At 37.1% G+C, this 19050-nt stretch overlaps 1 long non-coding RNA gene across 2 annotated transcripts; it reads right to left on the bottom strand.

Moving 5' to 3' along the window:
- Nucleotides 1-52: 52 nt before the first annotated feature.
- On the bottom strand, nt 53-3331 carry LOC132254495 (uncharacterized). Of its 2 annotated transcripts, none has more exons than XR_009466793.1 (3): nt 3194-3331; nt 2355-2846; nt 53-337 (listed from the first exon to the last, which is right to left on the bottom strand). It is a non-coding gene; the product is annotated as an uncharacterized LOC132254495 (long non-coding RNA). The 2 variants fall into 2 exon arrangements; XR_009466792.1 differs by having other exon boundaries at nt 2355-2888; nt 3194-3304.
- Nucleotides 3332-19050: the final 15719 nt, after the last annotated feature.

Below are 19050 nucleotides of genomic sequence, written 5' to 3'. Positions count from 1 at the left end.
AATTATACCTGTTTCCATGTATAATCAATTTGATATTATTTAAGAATGATAATGACAATCAAATTATAATGATTTTATATATAATCAAAACATATTTAATATACATTTGATTATTAATTAAAGCACAAATCAAAGAACTTGTTTAAAGTTGTCCCCAATTTCTCTATATAGAAGAAACTCATATAATATACAACGAAATTAAAAACACACTATAAGACAATATACATAAACTTAAATTAAGTTGCTCGTTTATATATCTACAACCAAGTCTCTTGCCTCCATCTTGAAGCATTACTTTATAGGAAAGCCTTAAATTTCCAACACCCAGACTTCGAATCTGTAGAAAAAAATATAGAGCATATTAACAAATTAAAAAGAAAAATGTATAATGAGAAGCAATCAAATATCAAGCTTTATGAAGAATTTTAATAGCAAGCTAGCCACTACACCTTTATTAGACAATAATAGATTATTTCTTAATAACACAAGTAAACAAACCAACTCTCAAATATTAAAATATTGATATAGCAAAAACATATGGAGACTAAAACTAGGAGCAAAACCTAAAACAAAAATCATTTTAACCTAATGAAGTTATTGTTTTGGTCCAACCTCAACCAAGATATTTAACTATTTAGATCATTATTATGATTTTTTAACCTAACACTTTCCCTAAAATGTCCAAGGTTTCCATCAAACTATACAAGTCAAAGATAGCCCTGAGTTATTCATAGTATATAAATTAGTATAAAAGCCTCAAAAAATGATTTAATATCATGATATATAAACATGCAATTTCACATTCAGTTCCCTATAGGGTTGGTTAATATTTGTAGCCTAGACTTCGCCGTAATATAAAATACAATGATATTTCATTTAAACTTGTTTTGAAAATAAATGCAATGATAAAATGACACTTGGAACCTATTTTAAACTTGAGTGCATGCCTACATTGAATGCTAAGACAAGCTAGAGTGGGGATCTCTAGCTTAATTTGACACCAAAGAAAAGACCGAAAATAAGAATCACTGAGTATATTGAAATCACATCTATAGACAACAATTAAAATAAATCAAATGATATTTCATTTACAAAATTGTTTGTTTGGTATATGTTTATCCTGACACTATGAAAACATATGGACATGTATTTTCCTATCCAACATATGCCATATGCACAGTCATGTCAGCTCATATATATGCCTAGCTAATGAAGTCATCCGTGATTTGTGAAGACAAACATATAGGCAACAAGAACAGTTAAATTTTCCATCTAACCTTTGAACCACTAAATGTTGTATGATGCAACTGGGGGTAAGGGACACTAAAGATATTTTAAGTTCTGCATCAGTACTATAACAATAATATACCTTTTTCCCCCTCTCAACCTGTTCATTTCAGCAAAAAGAGCCCTGACAAGATGCTTATGAGTTATGTGGCTATCCAAGTAAATGATTTCTAAACCTATCAAAGCTGAAGGTTATTCTTAGCCTGCATCAACATATTTCTATGATCAAATTTCTACAGCAGTCTTGAATAACTTTACATCTGTTCATAGTCAAGCGCACTTGATGATAAAGGGAAAAAGCATCACTAGAACAACCAAAAATTTCTCTATAACATAGGATCTGGTGGGTAGTTTAATAAATAAATATGATCGCAGCAACTTTGTTATGCAAGTGAGCAAGTCGATATGCCAACATGAAAACATAGACTATATTCTATAAGCCTACAACATGCTGCTTGTGGATCAACATAATATGATTCTCAAAATCAAAACAAAGACAAAAGACTATATACAACAGCTGACCTAATGAATGATTAGTTTACAAAGTGTATTGTGACATCCATATAAATAAAAAATTCACTGCAACATAAGGACAAAGAAATATCACAAGTATCTTTATGATTTACCAAAATCAATGCAAGGGCTTTATGCATACTCCAATCAGAAACTTAACAACATACTGCACAAGGATATGACTGAAATTTTCATGAGTCAAACCTTTCTGAAAGCAATCACAACCATGCCTTCCACCTCAGCTATTTTGGAGACAATTTTAGATCATTTTCAGAAGACAACAACCAAAATAACAAGGAGCTTAGTTGTGAAAACCTTCTATATATCATTTTTATTAATCGTTCTAACATGCAGAAAAAAAAATGATAACAAGACATATCATTTTCCTTCACTTTCTTGGAAACCAATTAGAAATCAAGAACACACTGTACTTCATTCCTATTTCATTAAAACCAAACAAACACTGAGAAAAAGAAAGAAAACACAGTGCATATTAAACCTAGATTACTTTCTTGGAAACCAAACAAAGCAGAAGAGGAAAGATAAAAACATACGTTTGAAAACACACTCAATGGCTTCTCAGCCGTGGCAGCTCTGGCGCGCCAACAGGTCACGCACTCAATGCCATCGGAAAAGGTGGAAGTGTTCAAGTCACTGGAAGGGTGGGCCTCCGAGTGGGTCCTACCGCTTCTGAAACCCGTGGAGCAGTTGTGGCAGCCGCAGGACTTCCTACCGGACCCCGCGCAGCCGTTCGACGCTTTTTCTGAGCAGGTGAGGGAGCTACGTGATCGGACGGCGGAGCTTCCGGACGAGTACTTGGTGGTGCTAGTGGGAGATATGATAACGGAGGACGCCTTGCCGACATATCAGACGATGATCAATACGCTTGATGGGGTGAGAGATGAGACGGGCGCGAGTGCGAGCCCTGGGCCAAGTGAACACGGTCATGGACGGCGGAGGAGAATCGCCACGGGGATCTGTTGAGAACCTATCTCTATCTTTCTGGTCGGGTTGATATGCGTATGATTGAGAGGACGGTGCAGTACCTGATTAGCGCCGGAATGGTGAGTGATCTAGAATTTTTTTCCCTGAAGGATTTAAAGCGAATCGGTGTAAATGAAAAGGATTTTTTGAGGAAATTTTTTGATTTAGGGTTCGTGAAATTTAAATCCAATGGCACAAAAGCAAAAAGACCCCTAGGACAGATCCAGAAAACACAGGGAGCAACAAAAAAAAGCAATTTTTTTGGTTTTCCTTGGGGGTTTTGCATGGATTTTCTCGGAAATCAAACGATGATGAATTTTCCCGGAAATTGAATGGGGGATGGATTTTCTTGGGAATCAAACGGGGGTTGAAAAAAAAAGTAACAATAATAACATGATTAGATTGGTACCTGCGAGGATTGAGAGATGCAGAAAAAACTAGGGCAAATTCTGTCGTCTGGATAGCAACTTCAGAAAAGGGCTTCTTGATGCCCGAGGACCAAGTGAGAGAAGTGGATGGCCCTTTTATATTTATATTTAATAAAGATAAAAAAATAAAAAATAATAAAAAAGGAAATAAACAATTTTCCTCTCTCTATATAAATAATTATTAATTACCCATCTTTATTTTGATTAAATCACTTCCACTTCCATGGATTGAAATTTCCATTTTTATGGACAATATTTTATGAATTAAAATTAATTTAATAAAATAAGTTATTAATAATTTTAATTATTTAAATAAATTAATATTAATAGAAAAAGTTGTTAACACATATTTTTAATAAAATTTTAGAAATTAAATCTCAAATAAATATTTTATATAAATTAATTTAATTTTTCATTTAACGTGTTTTAATAAAAATATTTTTAAAAAATTTAAAATAAATATTGTTTTCAACAAAATAGGCTCCCTTCATCTAACAATATGGTGGAACCACATTAATCTTCATTTTGATACTAAGACTATTTCAATGTCATATGTATTATATTTATGTATAAATTATTTTTATTCAATAAAATCAAATATTTTTTTAACTCAATTCTAATTTTATACACTTCCAAAATTCATATTTATTATTCTTAAAATTCAAATATTGAATCTATCGATATATCTCTGTCTACCGATGTTTTTTTTTATTTTATCATATTTATGTCAATTATATTTACAAAATAACTTTAAAATATAAATTCTTACTTATTTTATCATTTTTTGGAGTTTTTCCAAGCATTCCTATAAATTTTAAATAATTTTCGCTCAACCGATATTTTTGATATATTCGTAAAATCGAAGTACCGATATATGTGTAATTACCGATATTTTCATCCTTGGTCTAGAGCAAAAAGTTTCAAACCCTAAGCTCTCAAAATGAATATCGGGTTTTGAGAAAATGAGGAGTGGTCTTTGTAAATACCACAGGGAACCTTGACAGGTAATTATAACATAATATAGTGACTTATAATTCATAGGTCATTTAAGATCATTTTACTAGAATTAAAATGGCATATATGTTTAAAATCATACTTTGACTTTTGATTTTATGTCAAGCTAGCCACATTATATAAGTACCTTGACATATGAACATACTAACTATACATTGACTTATACATTATCTGTCAAGATTCTATTATATAAGTCATGAAAGAATTCAACAAAATTTTATATATGTCATTATTGGTTTAAACAAGTTGTATATGTCATAGTTGTTCATTTAAAGAGGCAATATTGACACATATCACCTTAAGTCAAGATAATATATGTCAACAATGGCCTTTTTTCTTGTAGTGTTATAAAGGGAGTGTTTACAAATCATATACTTCTAAAGAGGAAGTTGTTCGAGCTTGGGTGTTCTATGCACCAAGATTGAAGAGAAGTGATGAATGTTCATCAGCTGGCAAACCAAAGTTTGAACTTGCAGTTGATGATCAACATTCCTTGCAAAATATTTCATATACAAATGTATTCAATTTCTTTGTTGGCTTTTTTTTAGCATGTGTTTTGCTTATTGTAATATCTAGTTTAACATAGGTTGTGGAAATATGTTATGAATATCAATGTCTAGTAATGTATTTGTCGTAGTGTTCACAGGTACTATGTGATTATTATTATCAACTTTGTTAAACTGAAAATGCTTACTCAAACGTTTGGAGCATAAGACAATTTGTTTATTAAAGGTCATAACATTAGAGAAATTGAGAATTTTTGACACATCATAAGCTTTGGAATAAATTTTAGTGGAGATGTAAAGCTAACAACTATATCTATGGAAATTAAAGTTTAGCATTTTCCAAATTTAAATTTTACCTAATATGTACAAATTTTGTCAATATAAGCTAAAATAAATTTCTAATTATTTAAATTATGTTTGTTTCTTTTGATAGAAATTATATTTGGATAATGCAAAATTAATGTAATTAAAAATTATAAAAAGCAAGAAGAAGGGCTAAGAAATTTTCCGTATCTATAATTTAATCATGGACAATAAAATGATAGGAATTCTTTTCAACTCAAAAATTTATGTCCCACTTATTAACAAACATAAATTGCCTGCAGTGACTAGATTTGGATAAATGTTAACCAACATAAAACATTTGGCATCTCATAGCCAGAATGCCCACATAATGTTATATGGGGTCTCTAGTTGAATCTCTCAGTACTTACAAACTCAAAATCAAAAGTCCATGTCAAGCCCCTTCATTTTCTCATCATCACCCACAACTTTCTTACACACTTTCACTCAATTTCCAGGAAAGTAACACTTACCTACAACAAAAAGGATCCTAAAATCAACCCAACAAACTTCAAACAAGCAATAATTAGCAACATAAACCAAACCCCATTTCACGTTTCAACTTACACTGCACTTACAATTAACAAAACAAACCCATAAGAAAACAAAAGAGCAGGAAAATCTAACCAGGTGCAGACGGACTTAAATGAGAGTTTGATTTCATTTGCCTGAAAAATCAACCCATTTTTACAGCTATAATAATTGCCCTACACTTATCCAAAAAGAATACAAGACCAATAATTTGTGGATTCGCACTTTGTCTAGGATGACTACGTGTGGAATAAATATGAGGAGTCACAATACTATCTGTTCACTCTCATAATATTCAAATAATGTTTGTACTAGACCCTATTTGTACTTTAAAGATTTACAAATCAAAAGACTTACATGCCCAAAACCCTTTATCTCGTCCCCATGATGCACAACTTTCTCACTCTTAACCAACTTTAAAGGGAAAAAATTTATTTAGGCACCATACTAACATTCATCTAAAAATGGTACAAAAAAAAAGAATTGAGTCATCTTGTCCTTAAGACAAAACATAAAAAAAAATACAAGAGAACCAAAAAGGTCTTCATTCATGCTTTATCTCACTTTCTCTTACTGTGTGTATCCGTTCTCACCACCCCATCAAAATCCTTTATCCTTACAACAACAGCAAAAAGGAATGTCATAGTAAGGCTTATGAATAAAACTTACATAATGATGCAAATGTAAATGAAAAATAAATGCAACTCTATTTTGGATAAAATCAGAAACAAACCATTCCATGCGTTTTTTATCCATACTGGTATATTGGTTTCAAGTAAAAATGGATCTCCATAGAAAAAGTCAAGGACCACCACGTTGAATCCAGCACCCACAACTTTGTCAGCAAGGTTCCTTTAGAGTCAAAGTAGAAAGATAATGATATTAATCTTAAAATCTGCACAAAATTATGTGCTACAATCTACTTAACATCCAGTCCCAATGTGAAGAAAAAATTTCTTCCTTTTTTGTGTACATAAATCTAAAGGTGAAAATGATAAATAAAGACATTAAGTTTTAGTTTGTGGATTTTCTTGCTACACCTTATTCTATTTGCCCGTATCAAAAGCTAGAGAAAAACAGTTTAACGTGATTTATAAAAAAAAAATAGTTGGCACATACTGCAATTCTAGATAGGAAAAATCAGGGGGTCTTCGGAGTTGAAACTTAGAATCAACTAAAAAGATTAGAGGTAAAGTTATCTTTCATTACCCTTAATTAAAAGAATTCAAGCTTAGCATGCCTATGCAATTCCATAATTGTCTTTGAATAATCAACAGGCATGCTATGATTAGCCTAATTAGATTAGATTGTCCTAACCAAAATGCAGGATGTAGCTCATGTAGCTTCATGCATGCCATCTTTGATGGGTCACCAAATGCTTGATGATTGGAATTTCCATTGTTGATGAACTCCATAATCCTGCAATAAATAAAAGATTAGCCTCTTACTAGTGAAATATTAACCACAGATAGACTATGGGTCAAGAGCAAAAATGATAATTATGAAAGAATGGTAGGAAGATGAAGAGCATTTAAAAGTTAACAAAATAGCTAATGCTGGACAAAAATGGAAAAAATAAAAGCTGAAAAATCAATGTTTTTTCCATTCAGCCTTATGGACACCCATAGTCTAATTAAATCATAATCTTTAGTCTTCTCTTACTGTTTCATCCTGTTTTCATTTTGGCCATTTCCTCTTTGTCCTCATGCTAGCCTTAAACATCTATGCTAGTGCAATCATTAGCATTTTTTATATACCATCCCTACTTCCTCATTCATTTATGATAATTTTTTAGATGTATTGTTTCTTGACTGCCCATCATTCTGTTCCATAAATCATGGGTGGCCTCAGATCAGTTTCACAAAATTCTTCCTTCAACTTGACAGAAACCAAATGAACACTATGGAAGCACTTCTTCCTATCACCAGAAGTGGAATATAAATAGTAACCTTGTTCTGTTTTAGTTATAGAGGGGTTCAACAAAAGGCCCACATAAATCCTATTTACATATTGCTTTCTGTGTTTTGTTTTGTCACTGCATATTGTCCAATAATTTCTACACATTTCACCACTATTTCAACAAAAACCCATTAAAGAAATCACAAATTCAACAATAAAAAATTACCCCACAATTCATTTGTCCATTTTCCACATGGCTAAACTAAGGAAAAATGAAAAAAAATAAAAATTTGAAATGTATTTTTATTAACCAATTAGAATTGCCTCCCAAGATCTATAATTGCTTCAAAAGGTCCAACATACATACATTATTAGACCTATTGAATAGAGTCAAAAAGATTTTGTGAAAATTGAAGATATCTGCATAGAAGTAAGCACTTCAAATTAAAACATAGAAGTCGAAATGCGAATTGGAAGTACCTCAAAATTTGAGGTGTTCAAGATGTGGCCACCATCAGATTAACAAATTAACGCCAAAAAAATAGCATATGGCCACAATATTGATGTGTGCCAATTGTATCATAACAATATGGCACCATCCTTAATTTAAGTGTAAGCTGAAACATAGATTCAAATCAACAATATTTAATACAAGAAAGAATAAAGAGAAACAACAATAGAGTAGCAAGAACTTACTTGTTATGTTGTGGCTTTCGTAGCTATGGCTACTCAGATTCAAAAAACTCAAATACAAGCTCATTATTACTTGAAAATGCAAGTAAAGAAATTATACTCAAAGACTCATTTCCATCATATGGGGAAGCCTCGAATGAATGGACAAGCTCCTGAGCTTAGTAAATTTCAACAGTAATTTTATTTCCTCCTGAATATGCTTCATATCTTTTGCTTCTAGAGAAGGTTCAGAAATCTGGGTTTCAAAAGGAGAATGAGATTCGACTTCGCTTATGTCCTGAATTTCAGCCTCCATGTGTTCTGTACTTTGACTGTTGGAGAATTGTGGGTAACAAAACAACTGAACGGCTAAAAGGAAAGGAACAAAATGGGCATGAAATGATAATGAATCAGTAAGTAGCCTTAACATCCAATCCATAATTTCCTGGCTTCTCATACCAGTTCCAAAACAGCATTACATGACACATCAGGTATCTGATGTTTGCAAAGGGGACCATGGGAGGGCTGAATGTGATAAAAAGTGATAGAAAGCTAAATTGGTAGTTTAGGCCTTTCTACAGGCTAGGGCCATTGATTATTGAAAAACTTTGCTGCTATTGCTATGATGAACTCGATTTAACTCCATCTGAAAATTTCTTTTACCAAAACAAAATTTTCCTCTATTTCATTCATGCGAAAATGAATCAAAATACAACAAATCCCAAAATATAAGACCTTCAACCCCAATATTTTCTCAACAGCCAAACGAATCCTTAAATGGAAAACTCACTTGTGATTGATTAATCCACAACAAGAGGAAACTTCACTTCGGTTTTCAGAAACCTTAAAAAAATTCCACATTTGATGAAAAAATATGAAGATATGCCTCAACTTTACTTCATTGAAGGTTTTTGGAAGATTCTTATTGGGTTTGGGTGGTCAACTCGTGAAGAGAGACACACTAGGGTTAGGCCAAAATGAGACGAAGACGACTTTGGGAAGATGGGTATCCATCACCTGGTCAGAACGTCAATAAACGAATCGGCTGCCTATCTTCATGTATCAAACGAGCTATGAAAATGAGAATTTTCTGATATTGGGTTAGGGCAAAACAAAAGGAAGTGACAGAGAAAGTTTCCCAACTTTCAAATGTTTCTCAAGTCGGGTGTTTTGTGGGTTTCAGATTTTGATGCTTATTAAATTGTATACCTTCTTGCTGACATGGACACCGGTGGTTGCTGACAGGGAAACATTAAAGGGCAATTTTGGAAATACATACCTATACAGTATATAGTGCATGAGAATTATAATATTTTCCCCATTAACAAGGAAATCTCATATTTCACTTGTGTAGGATTCCAAAACCATATATTTTCCTAATCATGGGTTGGAAACACAAGTTTCCCAAATCTATAATAGATGTACCCGAAAGTCCATCAAATCATCAACCAATATACTACATTGGGAGTACCACATATCCTTCTAAAGCTATGAGCTCATCATTAGAGTCACTAGTTGACTTTAGTGATGGAATTGTTCCTTAAGCTCAGCATTCAACCTCGACAACAGTCCAAAATCGAAGGGAAATAAGTGATTAGATGAGAATACCTTTTATTCAACCTTAATCAATATATGAGCAATGGGCATGATTAATTTATTTTTAATTTTTAATTTTAAAATAAATACAAAATAGGTTACTATTAAATATTATTATTTTTAAATTGAAACTCTTGTTTGTGTGGATTTATAAATATCCCATTAAAAAAAACAAAAAATCAAGATATAAATACAATAATTAGAATAAGATTGAAGGCTCAATTCCTAAATGGTTTGAATTTGAAATAAAGTCTTAATTTTTAAATGCGATTTTTTAATATGAATTTGAATTTGAATTTGAATTAGAGTGATAGTTTCTAATTGTGAATTTTCAATATAATTTTAAAAAATAAAAATAATATAATTTTAAACCTATTTGTAGACCCCCATTCTGGGCTTGCTTTTATGCAACCATTTTTTACAGGTGTTGCCATCTAGGGTGGCCACGTGTCAATCTCTGGTTGGCTGTTAGGGCACCAGAGTGGTGTTTTTAATGGCCAATGGGTGTGCGACACGTGTCCAGAGAATATGCAAAAAGCTGCAGACCGTTTTGGAGGAAGGGGTTTTCTGTTGGGCTGTGAAAGGATATTTTCAGAGGCTGGCAGCGGCAGGAAGGTGGTGTCGTCTGGACGTAGGAGAGGGCTATTTTGGCTGTGGAGTGGAGTGCGTTTCTGTTGAGGGGTAGCAGGCCAGCTGCAGGTTAGGAGGAGCATCTCCTGCAAGTGAGAGGCAGCTGCATTGAAAGGGGGATGTTCTTTCTTAGGGAGAGAGCAGGGAGAGGTGGTCTGTGGTGCTGCCGTTAGAGATATTTTTAGAGAGGGGGAGCGTCTCTTGCAAGTGGGGGGAGAGCTTTTGATGCTGGTCCGAGAGAATGAGAGGTTCCGGGAAGCTGGCTGAGCAGAGAGATGAGTTAGAGGGGGAGCTTAAGGAGAGATATTTTGAGGGCATTGCTGGAGAAGCAAGAGAGAGAGCGGATTTCTGAAGCTTGGGGGAACCGGAGAGAGGGGAGAGCTTTCACAGGAGGTCAAGACAGAGGGAGAGCAAGTTAGGTAAGAGGCATTTGGCTGCCATAGTGGAGAGATGGAGAGGACAAACAGGGAGAAGCTCGGTTGGCTTCAGGGGAAAGGATTCTAGCTAGAGTGAAAGCCATTCCCAAATCGAGTAAGAGAGAAAGGGAAACTGGTTTTGCTGAAGGTAGCTGGTAAGGAAAGAAAATTTGAAAGAGCATCTCAGGTACGTTTGTTGCAACTTCTTGGACTATTCTCACTCATCACTCTATTTTTTTGGTTTTCTTTTATTATCTTTCATTCTCCCTGATTGTCTCTATTTTCCTAAGCCTTAGTTGTTTGTTCAGATATGAGTGTGATTACTGTGTTACTCTCCTCTCGTATTTGTTTATTTTAACATGGCTCACTCCCATTTTGGTATTGGTTTTAAACTCTTCTGCTAAACCACTGGTCGGAGCCCCTGGATTTCAATACGAAAGGGGATCCCACTTAATGCTTGGCTCACTCTGTTTACTCTGCCATGGGTACACTATATCTTGTTTTATTTCTTCCTCCATTTCTGGTATCTGAATCCACATCTTGGTTTCTGGCTCACGTTTCTGGATTTGTTTTGGACTATTGGTTTTGTGCTCTGGTTTGTGCTTGAAGGGAGAGGGTGGTGCTTTAGCTATTGCCACAGATTCAGGGTTCCCAGTGGGCGAGATGCATATGGGTGATACTTCAGCCATTGCTTTGACTGGTCAATGGGTGAAAATTATAGCAACTGAAGTAATTTTCGGTTGATTGGATTTCTCTTCCATGGAGTTCTCAGGCAAATCAATTTCCCTTGGCAAATGAAGTTGTAATGAAGACTGCAGCTGTTCCCAATTGAGATCGAGCCTTAAATTGTAACAGGGTGCCTATTTGGAATAGACCAAGTTCCTTAGTGGCTACTATGCATTTAGATTTTTGCCTTGTTTCATGGTCACGGCTAGCAAGAAGGTGCAGTATTGTCATGCAAATCCCCTGGTTCTGAGCTTATGTTTTCTGAAAGATTTGGTCAGTGTGTTTTGTGGCATCAGTGCACTGGAGATTCATCAGGTGGTGATAAGACATCATGGTCCATTTCTATATATTGAAGCCAAGGATTTTTTTTTTTTTTTGTTCTAGCTTTGCCACCTGGACGCGTATTGCCCTTTGGTTGTAACAACAATTCCTAGGAGATGAGTGATATTGGTCCTTGAGGGTCTTGCGCCGAGATACATTTTGGCAACTAATGCTTGACCATATTCAGGGAAAGTTGGATCAGATGATACAGACAAAGTTGACATGGTATACAAGGTTATTGCTGATCACTTAAGAACTCTTTCTTTTGCTATTGCTAATGGGTTTTGCCCAACTTAAAGCACTTTTGACTCGTGGATTGGGTATGGGTGGAAATCCACTATGAAGGATGCTGCTGCTAAGATACTTGCCCGTTTTAAATGATCAGAGTGAGGTTGAATTCCCCTTGATACCTATTTAATCGCATGCATGGTTGTCCAAAGCTCCTTCTAAAGCCCTTGTTGACATCCCAGATCCATCCACCCACGTACATGGAACCATGCAAACTCGTCCATCATTTATACCCATTTCTTTTACCTATCACCTTTCTCATTATCCAAATTCACATATCTATCATGTCACCACTCTAGCAGATGATGGGCCAGGATCACTTTGGATTGTCTTTGAAGTTTCAGGCATCATTCATCTCTCATCTTACCTAAAGGTATCATCTTATAAAACCATTGATGGGCGGAGCCAGAGGATAAAACTCATAGGAAAGGGTTTAAGATTGAATATGTGAGCAATGTATGACAACTCTGAATCTAGAGTTAAAGGCTTCTGAGTAAAAAAATGAAGAAGCCATGGTAGCTGACTCCCATTTGATAAAAGACAGCCATAAGAGCAAGCGTCTTTGCCCTATCCCTTGTCAAGAGCCAAATGCAGTAAGATCCGAGAAGCTCTGGGATTCTTGTCATCATTGGAGAGAGGTCTTGGAGTTCAAGAGATAAGCCCAGGTCAATATTAGTCAAATGCTGATGATCCATCTTTTTGTGTAAATTCTCCCGTTCTTCTCTAGGGCTTGTAAATATGGAGAAGTAAAATTGAGCCACTGCTTGCACTACAATGCCCTCAGCCAAAGAAAATGAAGAGGAGTCCTCTATAGGTCCTAAATTGGACTTCACTCTGCGTCTTGGCAATGAGAAATCTCGGTGCTGAATCCCTTTGCAGAGGTGACATCGCCTTCGGGTCCTTGTGGTTCTTCACCTACGTCGGAATCTATCGTTTCCTTGTCCCCTCCATCAGTATTGTTAATGTATATTATGGGTATATTATATGGGTATATTATGTTATGGGCTTTAGGCCCAGTTAGGTTACTTGTACCGCACACATATGCCTCCTATATAAAGGCACTGATGTATATTCTTTCTCCTATGAAATACAATACAATTGTTCAGTATTTCTAACATGCTATCAGAGCCACTGCTCTGACCCTTTCTTAGCAGTCTGTCTTCATTAGTGTGACTTCCTTTCTTTTTAACGCTTCCGCCAATCACAACTGCCGCCGCAGCCTTTTGCCGTTGAACCTCCGACGTCATCCAGACGTCGTCCTTGGGTTCTGGACCTGCAGTCCTTAAGGAGTTTCACACCGCACAAGATCACTGTTTTTCGCATCACCGCTGCGAATATTGCTCCGATTTCAATTTTGACGGTACCACTGAGATCGTCCAGCGCCGATCTACACATTCGTGGAAACCTCATCGCCATCGGAGCCCGTACGTCATTCTCTCTGCCACGTCAGCGCCACGTCAGCCCTAGCTACGTCACCACTGCTTGACGCGTCAGTGCCATGTTAGCCCTAGCTGACATCATCTCCACGTCATCTGTTGACCAGCGTTGACCGTGACCCGCGTTGACCGTTGACTTTGACCAATGTTGACCGTTGACTTTTCCAGGGTTGACCAGGTTCTCCTTACCCAGTTTTTCACGTAGATTTCACTTTTGCAGTCTGTTTTTGCATATTGTGTCTCTAAATGGATAAAAATGATATTTTTCTTTATCGCCCCATCAATACTGTATTGGAGGGAAATAAAAATTACTTATCTTGGTCTCAAGCTATGCGCAGTTTTCTTAAGGGTCGCATGCTCTGGCATTATTGTACTGGTGTAATGACTATTCCTGTCAAGGGAGCAAGTGAAGGAGATGTTGTTTTTCTTAATCGCATGATTGAATGGGATAGTCATAACCACATGATCCTCACATGGATTCGGAACACTTCCATTCCCTCTATTTCCAATCTGATGGGCAGCTTTAATGATGCAAAATCTGCATGGGATATGTTGGCCAAAAGGTACTCCACTACTCATGGATCCCTGAAATATCAGTTAGTGGTTGAATTACATCAACTCAGGCAAGAACCAGGGCAATCCATCAATGACTATTATGATTAGCTTCGCTTTATTTGGGACCAAATTGACCTTTCTGATCCAACTTGGACATGCTCAAAAGATGCTCAGCAATATGCTTCCATTAGAGATGAATTTCGCCTCTATGAATTCTTGATGTCACTTCACAAGGACTTTGAGCCCATTCGTGGTCAGCTACTTAATCGCAGTCCTACTCCCTCTCTTGATACTGCTGTAAATGAGTTGGTTAGAGAAGAAGCTCGTTTTGCAACCCTTCAAGCCCAGAATAAGTTCAATGTTTTGGCTATTACTCCATCTACTCCACTCATAGAGCAACCCCAGCAATCAGGTGATTCTTATGGTTCTAGCAATTGTCGCAAGCAGACTAACAAAAAGTTTTGCAACTATTGCAAGCGTCCTGGCCACACCATTGAGACTTGTTACCGTCGTAACAAATCTACTGCTGCTGTTGCTAATATTGAGCCTACTCCACCAATGGCTTCCACCTCAGTTGAGTCCAAGTCTTCTGGATCTACTATCAACCTCTCCTCCACTGAACTACAGGAGATCATAGCTCAGGCTGTTCGTATGGCTGGTAATGCATCTCTTTCCACTACCTTATCTGTTCTACCTGGTAAGTCTCAAACTTGGCTTTTTGATTCTGCCTGCTGCAATCACATGACACCTCACTCATCCCTATTCTCCAAACTTGACCCTGCACCACATCCTCTAAATATTCATATAGCTTATGGTTCCACCATGCATGGGAATAGTCTAGGTTTTGTTTCAACCTCTAATCTTTCTGTTCCTGGAGTCTTCCATGTTCCTGACCTATCCTATAGTTTGTGCTCTGTGGGACAATTAGCTGAACTAGGTTATCGCCTTATTTTTTACTATTCTGGGTGTATTGTGCAGGATCCGAGGACGGGGCAGGAGCTTGGGACCGGTCTTAGAGTTGGGCGTATGTTTCCCATGAGCAATCTTCATCTTCCACCTGTTGCTCCTGTTTCTATTGCTACTGCAGCTGCTGCAGTTTCTTCCTTACCTTCTCTTGCACTTTGGCATTCTCGTCTTGGTCATGCATCATCTTCTCGGGTACAACAGTTAGTGTCTAGGGGTCTGTTGGGTTCTGTTTCTAAAGACATTTTTTATTGTACTTCTTGTCAGTTAGGAAAACAGCCAGCTTTGCCTTTTAATAATAGTGAATCCATTTCTAATAGTATTTTTGAGTTAATTCATTCTGATGTTTGGGGACCTTCTCCTGTTGCTAGTATTGGTGGATCTCGATACTTTGTTGTTTTTATTGATGATTATTCTCGTTATAGTTGGATTTTCCCTATGAAATCTCGTTCCGAAATTTTATCAATATATAGCAATTTTGCAAAAATGATTGAAACACAATTCTCCAAACGTATCAAAACTTTTCAATCTGATAATGCTCTTGAATATACTCAACATGCGTTTCAAGCTCTGTTACATTCCTATGGCACTGTCCATCATCTAACTTGTCCAGGTACCTCTCAGCAAAATGGTCGAGCCGAAAGAAAACTTCGTCATATTCTTGACACTGTTCGTGCTCTGCTTCTTTTTGCCAAAATTCCTGCCCCATTTTGGGGTGAAGCGGCTCTTCATGCTGTTCATGCAATTAACCGTATTCCAAGTGTTGTCATCCATAATCAGACTCCGTATGAGCGTCTCTTTGGGTCACCCCCTATCTATCATCACCTTCGCTCATTTGGATCTGCTTGTTTTGTTCTTCTTCAGTCTCATGAGCACAACAAACTTGAGCCTCGCTCTAGACTCTGTTGTTTCCTTGGTTATGGTGAAACTCAAAAGGGGTATAGGTGTTATGATCCTGTCTCTCATCGTCTTCGTGTTTCTCGTAATGTTGTCTTTTGGGAACATCGATTGTTTGTTGAACTCTCTCACTTTTTTTCTTCCTTAACTAACTTCTCTGTTTTAGAAATCTTTCCAGATGAGTCTCTTGTTCCTTCTACAAATACTTTTGATCCTCCTTTGGACTTCTCTCCAAATATTTTTGATGCTTCTCCTAGACAGGTTGCAGATGAACAAATTGATGACGAGCTACCCCACTTTGAGACTGGGTCCCCTGCTCCTACTCTGCCTGAAGATCCTCCACAAGACATTCCACCTCGCCACTCAACCCGAGTAAGATCCATTCCTCCATACCTACTTGACTATCATTGTTACACTGCCCTTGCTACACTTCACGAGCCTCAAACCTATCGTGAGGCCTCTACTGACCCTTTATGGCAGATTGCTATGAAAGAGGAACTTGATGCATTAACCAAAAACCATACTTGGGACCTGGTTCCTCTCCCTCCTGGACAATCTGTGGTTGGTTGTAAGTGGATCTATAAGATCAAGACTCGCTCTAATGGATCCGTTGAGCGCTACAAGGCTCGTCTTGTTGCCAAAGACTTTACACAGGAATATGGGATTGATTATGAAGAGACTTTTGCTCCAGTTGCTCGTATCTCATCTGTTCGTGCTCTCTTAGCTGTTGCTGCTGCTCGTCAATGGGACCTTTTTCAGATGGATGTTAAAAATGCCTTCCTTAATGGGGATCTGAGTGAAGCAGTCTATATGCAACCTCCTCCTGGTCTCTCTGTTGAATCAAACAAGGTTTGTCATCTTTGACGTGCACTTTATGGTCTTAAACAAGCCCCACGAGCTTGGTTTGCCAAGTTCAGCTCCACTATTTTTCGCTTGGGTTACACTGCCAGTCCGTATGATTCTGCCTTATTTCTTCATCGTACTGATAAAGGCACTATTTTGCTTCTTCTATATGTGGATGATATGATCATAACTGGTAATGACCTTAGTGGCATTCAAGAACTCAAGGATTTTCTCAGTCAGCAATTTGAGATGAAAGATCTTGGACATCTCAGCTATTTCCTGGGTCTTGAAATTACTCATTCCACATATGGTCTTTATATTACTCAAGCCAAGTATGCTTCTGATCTGTTGTCTCAAGCCGGACTCACTGACAGTAAGAATGTTGACACTCCAGTCGAACTTAATGCGCATCTGACACCCTCCGGGAGGAAACCATTATCCAATCCTTCTCTTTACAGACGATTGGTTGGCAACTTAGTTTATCTCACAGTTACTCGTCCAGACATCTCCTATGCTGTTCATTAAGTGAGTCAGTATTTGTCTGCTCCACGATCAACTCACTATGCTGCTGTTCTGCGCATTCTTCGATACCTGAAGGGTACCATTTTTCATGGCCTTTTCTACTCAACTCAATCTCCTCTTGTACTCCGTGCATTCTCTGATGCTGATTGGGCAGGAGATCCTACTGATCGCAGGTCCACTAAAGGTTACTGTTTCCTTCTTGGTTCTTCTTTGATTTCTTGGAGAAGTAAGAAACAAACTTTTGTGGCCCGCTCCAGTACTGAAGCAGAATATCGTGCCCTTGCTGATACCACATCTGAGCTCCTTTGGCTAAGATGGCTTCTTAAGGATTTGGGTGTGTCCACCTTCTCTGCTACTCCCCTTTATTGTGACAAGCAGAGTGCCATTCATATTGCTCACAATGATGTCTTTCATGAACGGACCAAACACATCGAGATTGATTGTCATTTTATCCGTTATCATCTTGTCCATGGTGCTCTTAAGCTTTTCTTCGTTTCCTCCAAAGATCAGCTTGCAGATATCTTCACCAAGTCACTTCCTACAAGACGCACTCGTGATTTAATTGACAACCTCAAGTTGGTCTCACATCCACCTTGAGTTTGAGGGGGGCTGTTAATGTATATTATGGGTATATTATATGGGTATATTATGTTATGGGCTTTAGGCCCAGTTAGGTTACTTGTACCGCACACATATGCCTCCTATATAAAGGCACTGATGTATATTCTTTCTCCTATGAAATACAATACAATTGTTCAGTATTTCTAACAAGTATTATGACTAGTCACACCTAGGTTTCATGTCTCCCGGCTGCGTCGATTTTGAGTTTCTTCAGCACAGTGGCATTTTGATAAGAAGAGGCAAGTGGCTGCTATCTCTCTAGTTGTTCAAAAGCAACATCCGATCCTTATGACTCAGTTTCTTTGCAATGTTGCGTCCCATAGAGGCCCTCCCATTATACCTGGATGAGCTTTTCAATCCATTTGCTGCTATTGTACCTTCTGTTACTTTCGTCTTAGCTTTTGGAGAGGTTATTCCATAAGCAATGTGCAGCAGATTTGGACTTTCTGAAGGTGCAAATTTTATATTGCTAGTCCGTATTTTAATGATGACTTGCCATCCAATTGGGAAGATCTTAAACTTGGTACTTGGTCATAATGAAGCAGTATTCAGACGAGCTCAATTGAAAGCACTTGTCTCCATCCATGGCCAAGAGGCTAGCAAAGTAGGTGAATTCACTTGATGAGACAACAAATGTAAGTGGGGCTCTCGATTTGACTGAGAAGGTTGTTGAGGAAGTTATGTTACCAATTGAGTTAACATTTTCTCAGGATGTCAATTCAAAATGAATATGGGAATATGGGTACACAAGAAACTAGCAGATTAATGGGTGGCGTTCTTTCACTAGGTGACATTTATATCCAGAAAGTCTTATTCTTCTGTGGGAGGGCTACGATCTCAAAGCCAGGTCCAAGCAGTGAATAATCATTCAAATTCCATGGCATCATTAAAGGATTTGAGTGTCCATGAGAATGTTCCTTTTGACACAGATGATTTTCCCCAACTGACCGCTCACCTTAATTCTGCTGGTAGCTTTCAAGAATGGTTGGGTTCTCTGTGGAAGCGAAGCATTGGAGTTGTCCATCAAAACTGAGAATTCAGTATCCAGAATGAAGATTTT

The sequence above is a fragment of the Vitis vinifera genome, chromosome 10 (assembly GCF_030704535.1).
Source record: "Vitis vinifera cultivar Pinot Noir 40024 chromosome 10, ASM3070453v1".
Classification (NCBI taxonomy): domain Eukaryota; kingdom Viridiplantae; phylum Streptophyta; class Magnoliopsida; order Vitales; family Vitaceae; genus Vitis; species Vitis vinifera.
Note: the sequence above shows the minus strand (reverse complement) of the source record. Positions and strands in the feature narration are given on the sequence as shown.